Below are 17,524 nucleotides of genomic sequence, written 5' to 3' on the forward strand. Positions count from 1 at the left end.
ACTGCTCTCACAGTAAAGAATCCCCGTCTGTGCTGGTGTAGAAACCTTCTTTCCTCTAGACGTAGAGGATGCCCCCTTGTTATTGATACAGTCCTGGGTATAAATAGATCATGGGAGAGATCTCTGTACTGTCCCCTGATATATTTATACATAGTTATTTGGTCTCCCCTAAGCCTTCTATTTTCTAAACTAAATAACCCTAATTCTGATAATCTTTCTGGGTACTGTAGTCCTCCCATTCCCCGTATTACCCTGGTTGCCCGTCTTTGAACCCTCTCCAGCTCCACTATGTCTTTCTTGTACACTGGTGCCCAGTACTGCACACATTATTCTATGTGTGGTCTGACTAGTGATTTGTACAGCGGCAGAATTATTTCCTTGTTGTGGGCATCTATGCCCCTATTGATACACCCCATGATTTTATTTGCTTTGGCAGCAGCTGCCTGACACTGGGCACTACAGCTAAATTTACTATTAACTAAGACTCCTAAGTCCTTTTCCATGTCAATTGTCCCTAATGTGCTCCCATTTAATACATAATCCCAGCCTGGATTTTTCCTCCCCATGTGCATTACCTTACATTTATCAGTATTGAACCTCATCTGCCACTTCCCAGCCCAAACCTCGAACCTATCCAGTCTGTGAATGTCTTTTAGTGGCCCAGCTAGACATGAACATGAACCCAATAAGCAAAAAAAACTGGGCCTTTTTGAAGTTCTAGTCACTTGATGTTTTCCTATAGTCCCCACATCTTGGGATCTCCTCACATCTTGGAATGTTCTATTCCTGCAGATTGCATTGTAGATAAAGTACAGTAGATGGTTGTTTCCATCCGTCAGGGCTCAATCTGACAGTTTTGACTACAATATATTATCTTGTGTGGACCACCATAGCTATTTTTGCTGCTATATATTAAGTTAGTGAACCTGTGTGAGCGAGCTGCCTGTCTTCTGTAATAAAATGTACAATAAACAAAGAACCGATCCTACGCAGGGGAAAAAAAAAATCTTATATTCCGAACGTGACATTCACATTAAACGGCAGCCGCATGGCAAAAGTCTGTTACATGGATTCTGAAACCCTGTGGGTCAAGATGCTGTCACTCTCTAGGATTCTGTCAAGACTTATTTGTGGTTCTTGCATCACTGAAAGGTTGGGAATGAGAAGGGGCTGTCTGTCAGGTAATGGTTTCCTATGTAACGGCGCAGTAATGTGTTTACTGTAACAATGACTTATACACACATTTATTTATTTATCTGCCAGGTGTCAGAAGCAGAATGTGTTACAGGAACAGAAACACTTGGCAGTACAAGTCGTGATCCAGCTGTCTTGGGATTAAACCCTTGGCCTTTGAGCGGCAAGTCTTGTTCCAATGTGTCTGGAGCTCTGAGATCAAGCCTCGATAGAGGAAATCAGCAAGGGGAGATGGTGGGCACTGTGCGTTTCCCGTATGTTATTGGGGTAGAGTACCGTATATACTCGAGTATAAGCCGACCAGAATATAAGCCGAGGCCCCTAATTTCACCCCAAAGACCCAGAAAAAAAAAAAATAATAAAAAAAAAAAAAAAAAAAAAAAAAAAAAAAAAAAAAAAAAAAAAAAAAAAAAGTTATTGACTCGACTATAAGCCTAGGGTGGGAAATACATCATCCCCCCATGTAATCATCCCTCTCATCCCTCTCCCCGCCCTTCATCATCACCACCTGTCAAACCCTTCATCAGTGGTCTTCAACCTGCGGACCTCCAGATGTTGCAAAACTACAACTCCCAGAATGCCCGGACAGCCATAGGCTGTCCGGGCATGCTGGGAATTGTAGTTTTGAAACCTCTGGAGGTCTGCAGGTCGTAGACCACTGCAGCCTTCGTCATCATCCAGACCCCCCCCTTTTGTTTTGCACTCACCTCCCCTCGGCGGGAAGTTAGGATGGGCTAGTCCGGGCCATTTATGCTGCAGGGACCGTCCGGTGGGGAGGGTTAGTCGTTGCGGGCTTTCCATTTTCACCTGGGGGGCCCTCTTCTCTGCGCTTCGGGCCCGGACTAGTGACGTTGCCTTGACGACGACGCACAGGGACGTTGCGCATGAATTTACCTGTGCGTCGTCGTCAAGGCAGCATCACTAGTCCAGGGCCGTGCCCGAAGCGTGGAGAAGAGGGCCCCCCCGGTGAAAATGAACAGCGCACAACGACTAACCCTCCCCATCGGATGGTCCCTGCAGCATAGATGGCCCGGACCAGCTCACCCTTCCAAAACAAAACAAAAAGGGGGGGGGGCTGGATTATGACGGAGGCCGCAGTGGTCTTCAACTTGCCGATGGCTGTCCGGACATGCTGGGAGTTGTAGTTTTGCAACATCTGGAGGTCTGCAGGTTGAAGACCACTGAGAAGGGATTGACAGACGCAGAGTTCACTCGAGTATAAGCCGAGGGGGGCGTTTTCAGCACGAAAAACTCGGCTTATACTCGAGTATATTTATTTGATTAATTTTAGGTTTTTGGCTTTTAAAAATAAGTTCTTTACCAAAGTTTTTGGTTTGCTTTCTGGGAATAGAAATATACTTCCTAACATCTAGAACAGTGGTCTCAAAACTCTGGACCTCCTGATGTTACAGAACTACAACTCCTAGCCGTTGGCTGTCGGGGCATGCCGGGAGTTGTAGTTTTGAAACATCTGAAGGTCCACAGTTTGAAGACCACATGCCTAGAGGCTATAATGCTACCTGTCATTTAGTAAAACCTTTGATATATCATAGGGACATATCAAAAGATTTTATCAGGCAAAGTCCGTCTGTTAAGACCCTGACCAATCACAAGAACGGGTTGAGAGAAGTCTGAGCTAAGCGTGTTCTCTCTGTGTCTGTGTAACAAGACCTGGACTGACTTGCAGTGCAAGCTTATGGGGCCGTCCAGGTCTAATAGACACAAAGCAGGGAGAGGAGCACACTGCTGCACTCCTCTCTCCTGGCCCGTTCATGTCAGGTTCTGAACACTCCTTCTTCCCCCAGGGACATAAGCCATGCTTCTCACATAAGGAGGTGTTTTTATATTAACCTGAGGAAGGTGGAAGTGTGCACCAAAACGTGTTGACCCTAGCACTCTCCAATAAAGACCCTCCAATAGAGAATGGATGAAGTGGTGGTTGAACCCACTGTTCCATTCTAATGGAATACTCAGAGACCCAATTTTTAAATCGTGGAGGGCCCCAGCGGTCGGACCCTCCGTGATCAGATATTTATCCCCTATCCTATCAATAGAGTAAAACTTCCAAAGATGAAAAGATCCCTTTGAATTGTAGTCCTTCCTGCAGAGAATGTCTAAAGGTGAAAGCACACAAACTGTGGACTGGACTTGTCAGAAAATCCCGGCATGAATTTGCTGACACTGGGTTATTAGTGGTCATCCATGACCACGTTTTTTTTGCAAATTCAATCACACAGTCAGATTGTTGCTAGATATTGCCAAGGTTAAAGGAGTATTCCAGGAAAAAACTTTTTTTTTATATATCAACTGGCTCCAGAAAGTTAAACAGATTTGTACATTACTTCTATTAAAAAATCTTAATCCTTCCAATAATTATCAGCTGCTGAAGTTGAGTTGTTTGTTTCTGTCTGGCAACAGTGCTCTCTACTGACATCTCTGCTTGTCTAGGGGACTGCACAGAGTAGAGGTTTGCTATGGGGATTTGCTTCTAAACTGGGCAGTTCCAGAGACACGTGTCATCAGAGAGCATTTAGACAGAAAATAATAACTCAACTTCAGCAGCTCATAAGTACTGAAAGGATTACGATTTTTAAATAGAAGTAATTTACAAATCTGTTTAACTTTCTGGAGCCAGTTGATATATATAAAAAAAGTTTTTTCCTGGATAACCCCTTTAAAGGGGTATTCCGCCCCTAGAAATCTTATCCCCTATCCAAAGGATAGGGGATAAGATGTCAGATCGCCGTGGTCCCGCTGCTGGGGACCCCTGGGACCCCCGCTGCGGCACCGCGCTATCATTACAGCACAGAGCGAGTTCGCTCTGCACGTAATGATGGGCGGTACAGGGGCTGGAGCATCGTTACGTCACGGCTCCGCCCCTCGGGATGTCACGGCCCACCCCTTTCAATACAAGTCTATGGGAGGGGGTGTGGCGGTCATCACGCACCCTCCCATAGACTTGCATTAAGGGGACGGGCCGTGATGTCACGAGGGGTGGCGCCATGATGTCACGCTGCTCCGTCCCCCGTATCGCCCGTCACTACGCACAGAGCGAACTCGCTCTGTGCTGTAATGATAGCGTGGTGCCGCAGCGGGGATCCCGGGGGTCCCCAGCAGCGGGACCGCGGCGATCTGACATCTTATCCCCTATCCTTTGGATAGGGGATAAGATGTCTAGGGGCGGAGTACCCCTTTAAAGTTGCTGGAGGCTCTAAAAGCAAAGTAGAAGGAAGAAAACATGGGGGCACTCACGGTACTTTGTTCAATGCAGACTTCTTTATTCAGGTGGCGCCAGAACATGTGTTCAGCCACCACCTGAATAAAGAAGTCTGCATTGAACGAAGTACCGCGAGTGCCCCTGTGTTTTCTTCCTTCTGGTTTGTTGAGATTGCCGTTTCTCTACGCGGGTCGTGCACCGGGTGAAGATTACAATTTGCAGGAGTCGCTGCCATATTGGTGCCCCATCCGAGTGACCCTTTGAACGGTATATACAGAATTTCACCAGTGCCAGCACCTGTACCTTATAAATTCACATCTAAAAGCAAAGTGGTCTGAAGGTTAACTTTAATTTCACACTTGTTTAGTAGACTTTGTTTTACTCCCGGTTATGGGTTATATGTTATATATCTATGTGACGTTAAATACGATAGACCTTGCAGAGCTGTTATGGATGGTTAAAAACACATATTCAGCTGATCAAAGAGCGGGTTTTGCTGAGTGAATTAGAATTTACAGCCTAAATACCATTCAGGATTTCATGGCTGTTAAAAAACAAAAGATAGCCGGTTGACAACTCTACACTTACGCTATATTACCACATTAACGTGTCAATCATAAACACCGCGGGGTAATTGAAAAACCAGAGAGGAGCCGGCACAGCCTCACGCTTTACTCCAATGAACTTCTAATAAAAAGAGTTTTGACGCTGAGAACAAAAGTATAAATAAATTTTATTGGTCACTTTCTGTCCGTCTCTCTCTGTTGTTGTTTATAAAGTTTTACGAGGATGTGACCCTTAATGTCCTCCATGCTTTATTATCGATATCTGGATCTGGCACTTTTTTCATTAGTGCGTTCAGACTTGTGTGATTTGTTGAGATTGAAGGGAAGACTAAATCAAAGAGATTTGGGGAAGGGTGAAGAACAGTAGGGCTAAAAACTTTTTCCACTGCTTAATTCTCAAATGTCCCCGACCCTTTATTAGGATTCTCGCCTCAAAATTCATAACCTGGTGATCCCCCAAAAGTTGCAAATGGAAGGGGCTGGGGGGGGGGGGCAATCATTAGCTAAAATCGCTAACCAGGGCTCAAGTCCTGCAGGAACGCATGGGAACGGGGTTCCTGTACTTTTTCCACAGCAGGAACACTGTTCCCATTAGAAGGACCAGCCCTTGAGTGGAACTCTTGGATGAGTTCCCTCACTTTTTTCCCCCCAGGACTTGACCCCTGTTGCCAACGATTAGATTATTGTTTTTAGGATCAGCAAAAGTAAAATCATTACCTTCAGTTTCCCTATTTGTTGATCCAGGAGGATCGGCACAGATCTAAAAATTTTCCAGAATTGTAATTTTGTTGCAAATGCATATATTTAATAAAATATGTCAGGGGAGATGACTGGTCTTCTTTAAAACCATATTTAAGAGGCTTCTCCTACATGTACACCCATGCTTAAAAAGGATCAAATAAAAACTTTTTACTGTGTACACCCCTTAGTAAAAATGAATCTTTAAAGGGAACCTGACCGCTCCCCTTAATATTTCCTTGTACTAGCCAGTTCCCCACAATTTTTACAAAAAACAACATTTCCACTTTATGATAACTGGTGTTATCTAGTCATAGAGGAGGTAATGTGGCCGCTTCCATTCACCATGGTCGTGCCGTCCTTATTCCCAGCCAGGATTGACAAGACATTTCGGGTGACAATCTCTGCACTTAGGGATGTCAATCAAAAATGTCTGGGAGGGAGGTCTTTGTTGCCATGGTGTGATTGGAAGTGGCCACAATGCCTCCTCTGGGATTTAATGAGGCATCTGCTTATAGATACATAGATATCACCCAGGCACACCCCTGTTCATATGTACCGTATATACTCGAGTATAAGCCGAGTTTTTCAGCACCATTTTTCGTGCTGGAAACGCCCCCCTCGGCTTATACTCGAGTGAACTCTCCACCTGTCAATCCCTTATCAGTGGTCTACAACCTGCGGACCTCCAGATGTTTCAAAACTACAACTCCCAGCATGCCCGGACAGCCATCGGCTGTCCGGGTATGCTGGGAGTTGTAGTTTTTAAACATCTGGAGGTCCGCAGATTGAAGACCACTGCCCGGGCCTTCGTCATCATCCAGACCCCCCTTTAGTTTTCTACTGCGCAGCAGACGTCCGTGATGTCCCTGCGCATGAACGTCCCTGTGCGTCGTCGTCAAGGCAACGTCACTAGTCCGGGGCCGGCCTGGAGCGGAGAAGAGGGCCTCCCAGTGAAGATGGACAGCCCGGAACGACTAACCCTCCCCACCGGACGGTCCCTGCAGCATAGATGGCCCGGAGCAGCTCGCCCTTCCTTCCCACCAAGGGGAGGTGAGTAGAATACTAAAGGGGGGTCTGGATGATGACGAATGGCTGTCCGGGCATGCTGGGAGTTGAAGTTTTGCAACATCTGGAGGTCCACAGGTTGAAGACCACGATTGACAGGCGGTGATGATGAAGGGGGGGGGATGATGATGAGGGGGATGATGACAGGGTGATGATGACGGGGGTCTGGATGATGACAGGTGATGATGATGGCGGTGTTAATGACGGGGGTCTGGATGATGACGGGGGTCTGGATGATTACATGGGGGGGATGATGTATTTCCCACCCTAGGCTTATAGTCGAGTCAATAACTTTTCCTGGGTTTTTGGGGTGAAATTAGGGGCCTCGGCTTATATTCGGGTCGGCTTATACTCGAGTATATACGGTAACTGGGGGCAAAAATGGTTCCCTTTAATGATACTCTTCCCAGAATGGTAGCCCAGTGAAGGTCTCCCGTGTTCCGTTCTAAAGCAGTATAATACATTCATTACACAGATACACGGTTATATAACAGAATCAACACTATCCTGTCGACTCCCAGAATAAACCTGTTGAGGGTTTAGTACAGCGTCCCCACGGATTTGTCATAACATACTAGAGCAAATGAATAACTAATAGAGCTCTCCTTGTATGTACGGATCAGGCCTTGTAATGAATTGCTTGGTTACATTGCTTTCCTATTGTTGTCAGTGTAGAAGTGTGGAGGAACAGTTATCTCTCAGTGTGACGTTGGGGCCTCAGCTGTTCAGATAATGAGAACGGGTACAGTTATTAATCTCTGACTGATCTAATATATCCTCCTGCTCTCAGCCCCAGCCGGCGTGTTTACTGCTCCCAACATGCATAAGAAAGAGAAATTTGGGTACTAATGTAATGTTAAATGTAAAACATTACGCCTGGTTTCATGGAATTAAACAACTAGTAGTATTGCCTAAAATTAAATTTACGTGTGTGTATGTGTATTCTGACAACATTCTGTATGTGTATCTTTATATCTGTATGTGTATCTTTACACCTACTGCCCAAAAAGCATGTGACATTTTTAGTGGAACAGGAGTGAACAGGAGTCCACCGAGGGGTCACTTACTTAAAGGGGTAGTCCAGTGGTGAAAAACTTATCCCCTATCCTAAGGATAGGGGATAAGTTTGAGATCGCGGGGGGTCCGACCGCTGGGGCCCCCTGCGATCTCCTGTACGGAGCCCCGACAACCCGCGGGAAGGGGGCATGTCGACCTCCGCACGAAGCGGTGGCCGACATGCCCCCTCAATACATCTCTATGGCAGAGCCGGAGATTGCCGAAGGCAGCGCTTCGGCTCTGCCATAGAGTTGTATTGAGGGGGTGTGCCGGCCGCCGCTTCATGCGGAGGTCGACACGCCCCCTTCCCGCGGGTTGTCGGGGCTCCGTACAGAAGATCGCAGGGGGCTCCAGCGGTCGGACCCCCCGCGATCTCAAACTTATCCTCTATCCTTAGGATAGGGGATAAGTTGCTCACCACTGGGTCACCACTGGACTACTCCTTTAAATATGTCCAGTAGGTCCTGAGATATGTCCCCCAGAATATCCTCTCCTGAATTCAGTGAATCGCGCGCAGGGGGCTTCACAGGGGGCGTCACAGACAATGAATATGTAAATTGAGGCAGCGAAGCCCCGCCCTCTTTGCGTGAGTCACTGAATTACCCAGATTCTTCTGGGGGACAAATCTCAGGACCTACTGGACATATTTAAGTAAGTGACCCCCCGTTGGACCCCTGTTCACCCACACTATAATCCAGTGTATCGAGTTTAATGTGGGTGAACAGGCTGACAGTTTTCCTTTAAGATTAGTTAACACCCTATCTGAAAAGTGTCACATGCTTTTTGGGCAGTAGGTGTAAAGATACACATACAGATATAAAGATACACATACAGAATGGTGTCAGAATACACATACAAAATGGTGTCAGAATACACATACAGAATGGTGTCAGAATACACATACAGATATAAAGATACACATACAGAATGGTGTCAGAATACACATACAAAATGGTGTCAGAATACACATACAGATATAAAGATACACATACAGATATAAAGATACACATACAGATATAAAGATACACATACATATATAAAGATACACATACATATATAAAGATACACATACATATATAAAGATACACATACAGAATGGTGTCAGAATACACATACAGATATAAAGATACACATACAGAATGGTGTCAGAATACACATACAGATATAAAGATACACATACAGATATAAAGATACACATACAGATATAAAGATACACATACATATATAAAGATACACATACATATATAAAGATACACATACAGAATGGTGTCAGAATACACATACAGATATAAAGATACACATACAGAATGGTGTCAGAATACACATACACAAGCGTAAATTAAATTTTAGGCGATTCTACTAGTCCTCTAATTCCATGAAACCAGGCGTAACTATTTTCCTTTAAGGTCAGGTGCCATATTTTGCTGCGTATTTGCTGGTACATATTTTCCTACTTAATTAAGTCAATGGGAAGCAAAATACGCTGCAAAAAAAACACAGCAAAATACGGCACGTGTGACCCTACCCTTAAACAGTGTTTTCCAACCAGTGTGCCCCAGTGTTGCGAGATGCTGGAAGTAGTGGTTATGCAACAGCTGGCGGCACACTGGTTGAGAAACCCTGTTAAAGGGTTTTATCAGGACAGATTTTATTTTGTCCCTGTTTAACAGATTTTATTGCTACTAGGGTTTTTCATGTGATGCAAAAATGACTGAGAAACGGCCATTTATTTCCCTTTTTTTGGAGATGAAGTTTTTGATGCAGCTATTTGTTCCAAAGCCAGAATTGGATCCAGCAGGAATAAGTATAATATACAGCAATTTTTGGCACTCAGGATCCTATGGATATTTAAAGGGGTACTCCCGTGGAAAACTTTTTTTTTTTTTTTTAAATCAACTGCTGCCAGAAACTTAAACAGATTTGTAAATCACTTCTATTAAAAAATCTTAATCCTTCCAGTACATTTTAGGGGCTGTATACCAAAGAGAAATCCAAAAAAGAAATGCATTTCCTCTGCTGTCCTGAGCACAGTGCTCTCTGCTGACCTCTGCTGTCCATTTAAGGAACTGTCCAGAGCAGCATATGTTTGCTATGGGGAATTTCTCCAGTTCCTAAAATGGACAGCAGAGGTCAGCAGAGAGCACTGTGCTCAGGACATCACAGGAAATGCATTTCTTTTTGGATTTCTCTTTAGTATACAGCCCCTAATAAGTACTGGAAGGATTAAGATTTTAACTTCTGTTTAACTTTCTGGCACCAGTTGATTTAAAAAAAAAAAGTTTTCCACGGGAGAACTTTTTTTTAAATAAGTCTCCATATACAATCCATCTATAGGATTCTTGAACGCCAGTATTTGCTGTATATTTGCCTTTTGTAGTCACCTAGGTTTTGGGTGACAGGTAGCTTATTTCGTAGCTGTCCATCAGACAGTGAGCCTCTCCCACTTCTGTACTTACATTTAGGGATAAGTATAAGTCCTTCCTTTATATTCCACATTTTACACTGGCTTTGACTTAAAAAAAACTAATTGAAAGAGTCATATGATGCTCCAAAAAAGAGGGATATTGTACGGGAGTGAATTGATCAGCTAAAAATTCACAGGTCACGTCCTATTCCCAAATACAGAGGCAGTCCATGCAGAACAAGTCGGGATGAGACCCCTGAGAAGTCTCCTAGCCCAATAGCCCTGTCCTTGTTTCTTACAAGCTACAGTGATCCCTCAACTTACAATGGCCTCAACATACAATAGTTTCAACATACAATGGTCTTTTCTGGACCATTGTAACTTGAAACCAGACTCAACATACAATGTACAGACAGTCCAGATCTGTGAAATGTGTCAATGGCTGGAAGAACTGACCAATCAGAATGGACATTCACTGGTAAAACCCCTGTATTACTGAAGAACAAGCACTGACTGGTGTCTGGTAGCGCCCCCTACAGTACAGGGAGGTATTACATGTTCTGTACACTTTACCTGTGCCAGGGTTACCTGCTCCTTTGGACACCAGGTGAGGGCGACTCCATGTTACTTTTTTAGGACACTGTGTGCTGTACAGGACCCCGAAGAAGCTCCTTTCCTCTACATAGACCAGTGTTTCCCAAGCAAGGTGCCCCCAGCTGTTGCAAAACTACAACTCACAGCATGCCCGGACAGCCAAAGGCTGTCCGGGCATGCTGGGAGTTGTAGTTTTGCAACAGCTGGAGGCTCCCTGCTTGGGAAATACTGACATAGACAGTGATTACAGCTCCCAGCAGATCTTTCTTACTTTTATATGTAAGGACTTGGGGACAAGGGGGCACTCCCTCCGTCTGGAGAAGAAAAAGTTTAGTCTCAAGGGGCGACACGCCTTCTTTACCATGAGAACTGTGAACTTATGGAACAGTCTACCTCAGGAACTGGTCACAGCAGGAACAATTAACAGCTTTAAAACAGGATTAGATACATTCCTGGAACAAAATAAGATTAATGCTTATGAAGAAATATAAAATCTCATCCCTTCCCCAATATCGCGCCACACCCCTACCCCTTAATTCCCTGGTTGAACTTGATGGACATATGTCTTTTTTCGACCGTACTAACTATGTAACTATGTAACTACTATGTAACTATATTAGTTATCTATTTATTTTATCCTATTTATTTATTAGTTATCTATTTATTTAATCCTCACTTTTTCGTATTTTTGGATGACATTTTGGTGGCTTCAGAACCAATTACCAGGTTTCCATAGAGTTATGGTCTCAACATACAATGGTTTCAACATACAATGGTCGTCCCAGAACCAATTAATATTGTAACTTGAGGAACCACTGTATTTGAACCTGTGGGAGCCCCTCTTCTCCACCACAAGCAAGGGGTATATAGAGGGAAGGTAATGCTGCCACCCCCACCCCCCCACGCCTAAATGAAAAGGGGTTGGGGTGGCATGAAAAGGCACTAGCAGGGGCATCCAGGAGATTTCGTCATTTTTTGACAGGACTGATGGGTACTGTATGTTACTAGGTGATATTTCCACACAATACATGATGGAGCTTATGTAAATGTGTAACTACGCCTGATTAAAATAGTTCCAGGGAAATCGAGCTTCTTGTAATGCAAAGACAGTTGTGACTTAAATTATCCGTAATTCCAGCCTGCCAACTTGATGGCACATGTCAAGGTCACCGTCCCGCTGAGATAAGAGCAGGGCATTTGCCGCTTTTGGCAGAGTTGAAGGGGAATAGAAGAACATTCAGTATGTGACAGTTTTCCTTTTTGTTTTTTAATGCAGTTAGGAAAGAATTGTTCGGCACAATATTATGTATTGTTTTGTTTCACCTTCTTATTATTTCGTTGCAATAATTCTGTCATCATTTATTTTTAATGTTTGGATTTTGTTCTTTTCTTTTTTTTTACATAAATTAATTCTGTGAAAAATTCTCTCTAAACAAGTCATTTTTTAAATCCGTCCCTAGAAGAACTGGGTGAAGAGCAAAGTATTCCTAATTAGGGCTGTCACTCAGCTTTCCTCGAATAGACACTAATAAAGGGGTATTCTTGTCATAAAAACAATGGTGGTACTGTCAATGCTTAGCTTAAAGGGGTTATCCAGGAAATTTTTTTTTTAATTTATATATATATATATATATATATATATCAACTGGCTCCAGAAAGTTAAACAGATTTGTAAATCACTTCTGTTAAAAAAAAACGTAATCCTTTCAGTACTTATTAGCTGCTGAAGTTGAGTGATTCTTTTCTGTCCAAGTGCTCTCTGATGACACGTGTCTCGGGAACCGCCCACTTTAGAAGCAAATCCCCATAGCAAACCTCTTCTACTCTGTGCAGTTCCCGAGACAAGCAGAGATGTCAGCAGAGAGCACTGTTTCCAGACAGAAAACAACAACTCAACTTCAGCAGCTGATAATTATTGAAAGGATTAAGATTTTTTAATAGAAGTAATTTACAAATCTGTTTAACTTTCTGGAGCCAGTTGACATAAGAAAGTTTGATTTGTGGTCAGAATGTTATATATAACGCAAGAAGAGCTGAGTGGGGGAGATTTATCAAAACCTGTGCAGAGTCAAAGTTGTCCAGTTGCCCATAGCAACCAATCAGATTGGTTCTTACCTTCTTAACAAGGCCTGTGAAAAATGAGAGAAGAGAGCTGATTGGTTGCTATGGGCAACTGGACAACTTTGACTCTGCACAGGTTTTGATAAATCTCCCCTAATATGTTTATATATTGTTTTGTGGGAAAGATTCAATTTATTGATTTAAACCTCTTCATTCTGAGCTGAGGAGTCAAGTGGGAAGTCCTACTCTGTGATTGACAGCCTTTCTCTTTGACTGTGCTTATAGTGATAGCTGACAATTACCCAGTAGGACCACCCACTGGACTCCTTAGCTCAGAATGAGCAGAGGTTTAGATTAAAGGGGTTATCCAGGAAAAAAAACTTTTGATATATATATATATATATATATATATATATCAACTGGCTCCAGAAAGTTAAACAGATTTATAAATTACTTCTATTAAAAAATCTTAATCCTTTCAGTACTTATGAGCTTCTGAACTTAATGTTGTTCTTTTCTGTCTAAGTGCTCCCTGATGACACGTGTCTCAGGAAACGCCCAGTTTAGAAGCAAATCCCCATAGCAAACCTCTTCTAAACTGGGCGGTTCCCGATACACGTGTCATCAGAGAGACAGAAAAGAACAACCTTAACTTCAGAAGCTCATAAGTACTGAAAGGATTAAAAAAATTTAATAGAAGTAATTTACAAATCTGTTTAACTTTCTGGAGCCAATTGATATATATAAAAAAGTTTTTTTTCCTGGATTATCCCTTCAATGATTGATATAGTGCATGGCACATACACCAGTTTTTTGTGCAAATTGAGACAGAAATCTGGTGTATTATAAAGCTTAGTAAATCTGCCCCAATTTCTAAATGCTAGGAACACAATGACCACTATGACCCCCCTCAACCGCTAAACCCCTGACATCCCTGTAGGGCCTCCTTTAGAGTTGTATGACAGCACACATGCTCAACTTCATAGAACTCTGCCTCATTGCACATGTGCTAGCGGGAAAGGACATAATAAGGGCTTGTATTCTATAAAGGATTGAGGGTCCCTGGGGTCTGACACACCCAGATCTAGAGTATCCCTTTAAAGGGATACTCCGGTGGAAAACTTTTTTTCTTTTTCTTTTATCAACTGGTGCCAGAAAGTTAAACAGATTTGTAAATTACTTCTATTAAAAAATCTTAATCCTTCCAGTACTTCTTAGCTGCTGAATACTACAGAGGAAATTATTTTCTTTTTGGAACACAGAGCTCTCTGCTGACATCACAAGCACAGTGCTCTCTGCTGACATCTCTGTTCATTTTAGGAACTGTCCAGAGCAGCATATGTTTGCTATGGGGATTTTCTCCTACTCTGGACAGTTCTTAAAATGGACAGAGATGTCAGCAGAGAGCACTGTTCTCATGATGTCAGCAGAGAGCTCTGTGTTCCAAAAAGAAAAGAATTTCCTCTGTAGTATTCAGCAGCTAATAAGTACTGGAAGAATTAAGATTTTCTAATAGAAGTAATTTACAAATCTGTTTACCATATATTCTCGAGTATAAACCGACCCGGATATAAGCCGAGGCCCCTAATTTTACCCCAGAAACCCAGGAAAAATTATTGACTCGACTATAAGCCTAGGGTGGGAAATGCATCATCCCCCCCATGTAATCATCCAGACCCCCGTCATCATCCAGACCCCTGTCATCATCACTGCCTGTCAATCCCTTCATCAGTGGTCTTCAACCTGCGGACCTCCAGATGTTGAAAAACTACAACTCCCAGCATGCCCGGACAGCCATCGGCTGTCCGGGCATGCTGGGAGTTGTAGTTTTGAAACCTCTGGAGGTCCGCAGATTGAAGACCACTGCTGCCTTAGTCATCATCCAGCCCCCCCCCCCTTTTGTTTTGTACTCACCTCCCCTCAGCGTGAAGTTAGGGTGAGCTGGTCCTGGCCATCTATGCTGCAGGGACCGTCCGGTGGGAGTTGTAGTTTTGCAACATCTGGAGGTCGGCAGGTTGAAGACCACTGAGAAGGGATTGACAGGCGGAGAGTTCACTCGAGTATAAGCCGAGGGGGGCGTTTTCAGCATGAAAAATCATGCTGAAAAACTCGGCTTATACTCGAATATATACAGTAACTTTCTGGCACCAGTTGATTTAAAAAAAATATATAAAAAATAGTTTGCCACCGGAGTCCCCCTTTAAGTAGAAATATGCAGATAAAGTAGGGATGTGATGCTTCAACCTAGTATAGAATATAATATGTGTTTTCCCATTCTCATTTGGTTGTATTTCAGCCTCAAAAAAATTGCAATGGCCAACATATACATGACAGGCACATTCAGGGAGATCTGAAAAGCTAAGGCCCATTGTTTTAGCTAAGCTCCACCTTTTTTCAACATTCAGAGGACCCAACTTTAGATTTGTTTCCTGTTTTTATTTCTTTTTTAAATGAACTATTTCTTTATCCACAAAAGTTACATAATTCAGGCAGTTAGACATTCGGGATGTCCAGATAGCCTATCCCCCATAGAGTAGTATCATTCAGCCACCTAGTGGACAGTTTATAAAGAAAAACCTGTATATGTTTACTGTTAATTATATAACATTTAGCTTTAGCAGATTCTATATTGAGTAACTGAAATGAATTCTTTATGATTAATATATTATACTAACATAATTACAATATGGGATGGAAAGGTAAAAAGATATGAAGTACAGCGGTCCCCAGTGGTCCCTCAAGTTACAATATTAATTGGTTCCAGGACGACCATTGTATGTTGAAACCATAACTCCATGGAAACCTGGTAATTGGTTCTGAAGCCACCAAAATTTCATCCAGAAATAGGAAAAAGTGAGGATTAAAGCTAAAAAAGCAGATAACTATAGATAAAGCAAATCCTTACGTATAAAAGTAAGAAAGATCTGCTGGGAGCTGTAAATCATTGTCTATTTCAGTGTTTCCCAACCAGGGTGCCTCCATCTGTTGCAAAACTACAACTCCCAGCATGCCCGGACAGCCTTCGGCTGTCCGGGCATGCTGGGAGTCGTAGTTTTGCAACACCTGGAGGCACGCTCTTTGGAAAACACTGGTCTATGTAGAGCAAAGAAGCTTCGTCAGGGTCCTGTACAGAACACGCAATGTCCTAAAAAAAAAGTAAAATGGAGCCACCCTCATCTGATGCCCAAAGGAGAAGCTAACCCTGGCACAGGAAAAGAGTACAGAACATGTAATACCTTCCTGTACTGTAGGGAGGCGCTACCAGACACCAGTCAGTGCATACACTTCAGTAATACAGGTGTTTTACCAGTGAAATGCCCATTCTGATTGGTTGGTTCTTCCAGCCATTGACACGTTTCGCAGATTCCATAGCATTGTATGTTGAGTTTGGTTTCAAGTTACAATGGACCAGAAAAGACCATTGTATGTTGAAGCTATTGTATGTTGAGGCCTTCGTAAGTTGAGGGATCACTGTAATATGGAGGCAGGTGATGTATATGTACATATCTGGGCACTTTGCCTTTAGTCCCAGTTTTTCTCTAAACAGCTACTCCAAAGGCTAGAGTCCTAAATCAGAGAGAATGAGGTCTGGGTGGCATCCCCAGGAGCTGTGATGATGGCCATATTGTGCTTACATGACCAGCTTGGTATATCATCCTTGTGTAGGACATTGTGATATATTGGGGTCTGGTAATATATGCACGGCCGTATTTAACATTTGTGATCCCATAGGCACTGGTGAATAATGAAGCCCTAGAGGGCAGGATTAGATATTATACATTCATATCCTGTTTGCCCCCGGTCACTGAACATGGCAGTATTTTTTAATAAAAACAAGTGTTCCTGGAGAAAATTTATGGCATTTACATGCCTGTGTGCTCTGTAATATTTGAGTCACATTAATAGCCGGGCTATCAACTTTGGGGAAGAACTCCCACATAAGGCATATTTATGTGCAGCTCTCGGATCTGCATATTTATGTGGAATCCATTAGTGTGCAGATTCCCGTGCAGATTACTATAGTCTTCAATGAAATAAAGCAAGGGAGGAGGATATATTCTTAACCAGTGCACCTACATATGGGCCCAAAAGGAAAAGTGGGTTCTGTGCAACTGGAGAACCTACCACTAAAACTCGTCTCTTTAAACATACCAATGCACAAATATACCCACCTGATCCCAGTGGGTTTGGAGTAACTCCAATTCCTAAGTGCTTAGATTTTGCTTAAAGGGGTACTCCGGTGAAAACCATTTTTCTTTTAAATCAACTGGTGCCAGAAAGTTAAACATATTTGTAAATTACTTATATTAAAAAATCTTAATCCTTCCAGAACTTATTAGCTGCTGAATGCTACAGAGGAAATTCTTTTCTTTTTGGAACACTGATGACATCACGACCACAGTGCTCTCTGCTGACATCTCTGTCCATTTTAGCAACCATGCATAGCAGATGTATGCTAAGGGCAGCGTAGTGGCTCAACGGTTAGCACTGCTGCCTTGCAGTGCTGGGGCTTTGGGTTCAAATCCAACTAAGGACAACAATAAATAAAGAGTTATTATTATTATTATAATGACGTCAGCAAAGAGCACTGTGCTCGTGATGTCATCAGAGAGAATTCCAAAAAGA

At 43.0% G+C, this 17,524-nt stretch overlaps 1 protein-coding gene across 19 annotated transcripts in view; it reads left to right on the top strand.

The window, feature by feature from the left end:
* The window catches only part of KLHL29 (kelch like family member 29), a 917,635-nt gene that overhangs the window by 591,503 nt on the left and 308,608 nt on the right, over positions 1 to 17,524 (top strand). Inside the window, exon 1 of one of the 19 annotated variants that reach the window (XM_056564321.1) lies at positions 6,633 to 6,768. The exons of the other annotated variants lie outside the window; for them this stretch is intronic. The gene's annotated coding sequence lies outside the window, so the exon portion shown is untranslated. Of the gene's footprint in view, positions 1 to 6,632; positions 6,769 to 17,524 lie in introns of those variants that run through there. 19 annotated transcript variants of the gene reach the window in all.

Source organism: Hyla sarda, chromosome 3, assembly GCF_029499605.1.
Source record: "Hyla sarda isolate aHylSar1 chromosome 3, aHylSar1.hap1, whole genome shotgun sequence".
NCBI lineage: Eukaryota > Metazoa > Chordata > Amphibia > Anura > Hylidae > Hyla > Hyla sarda.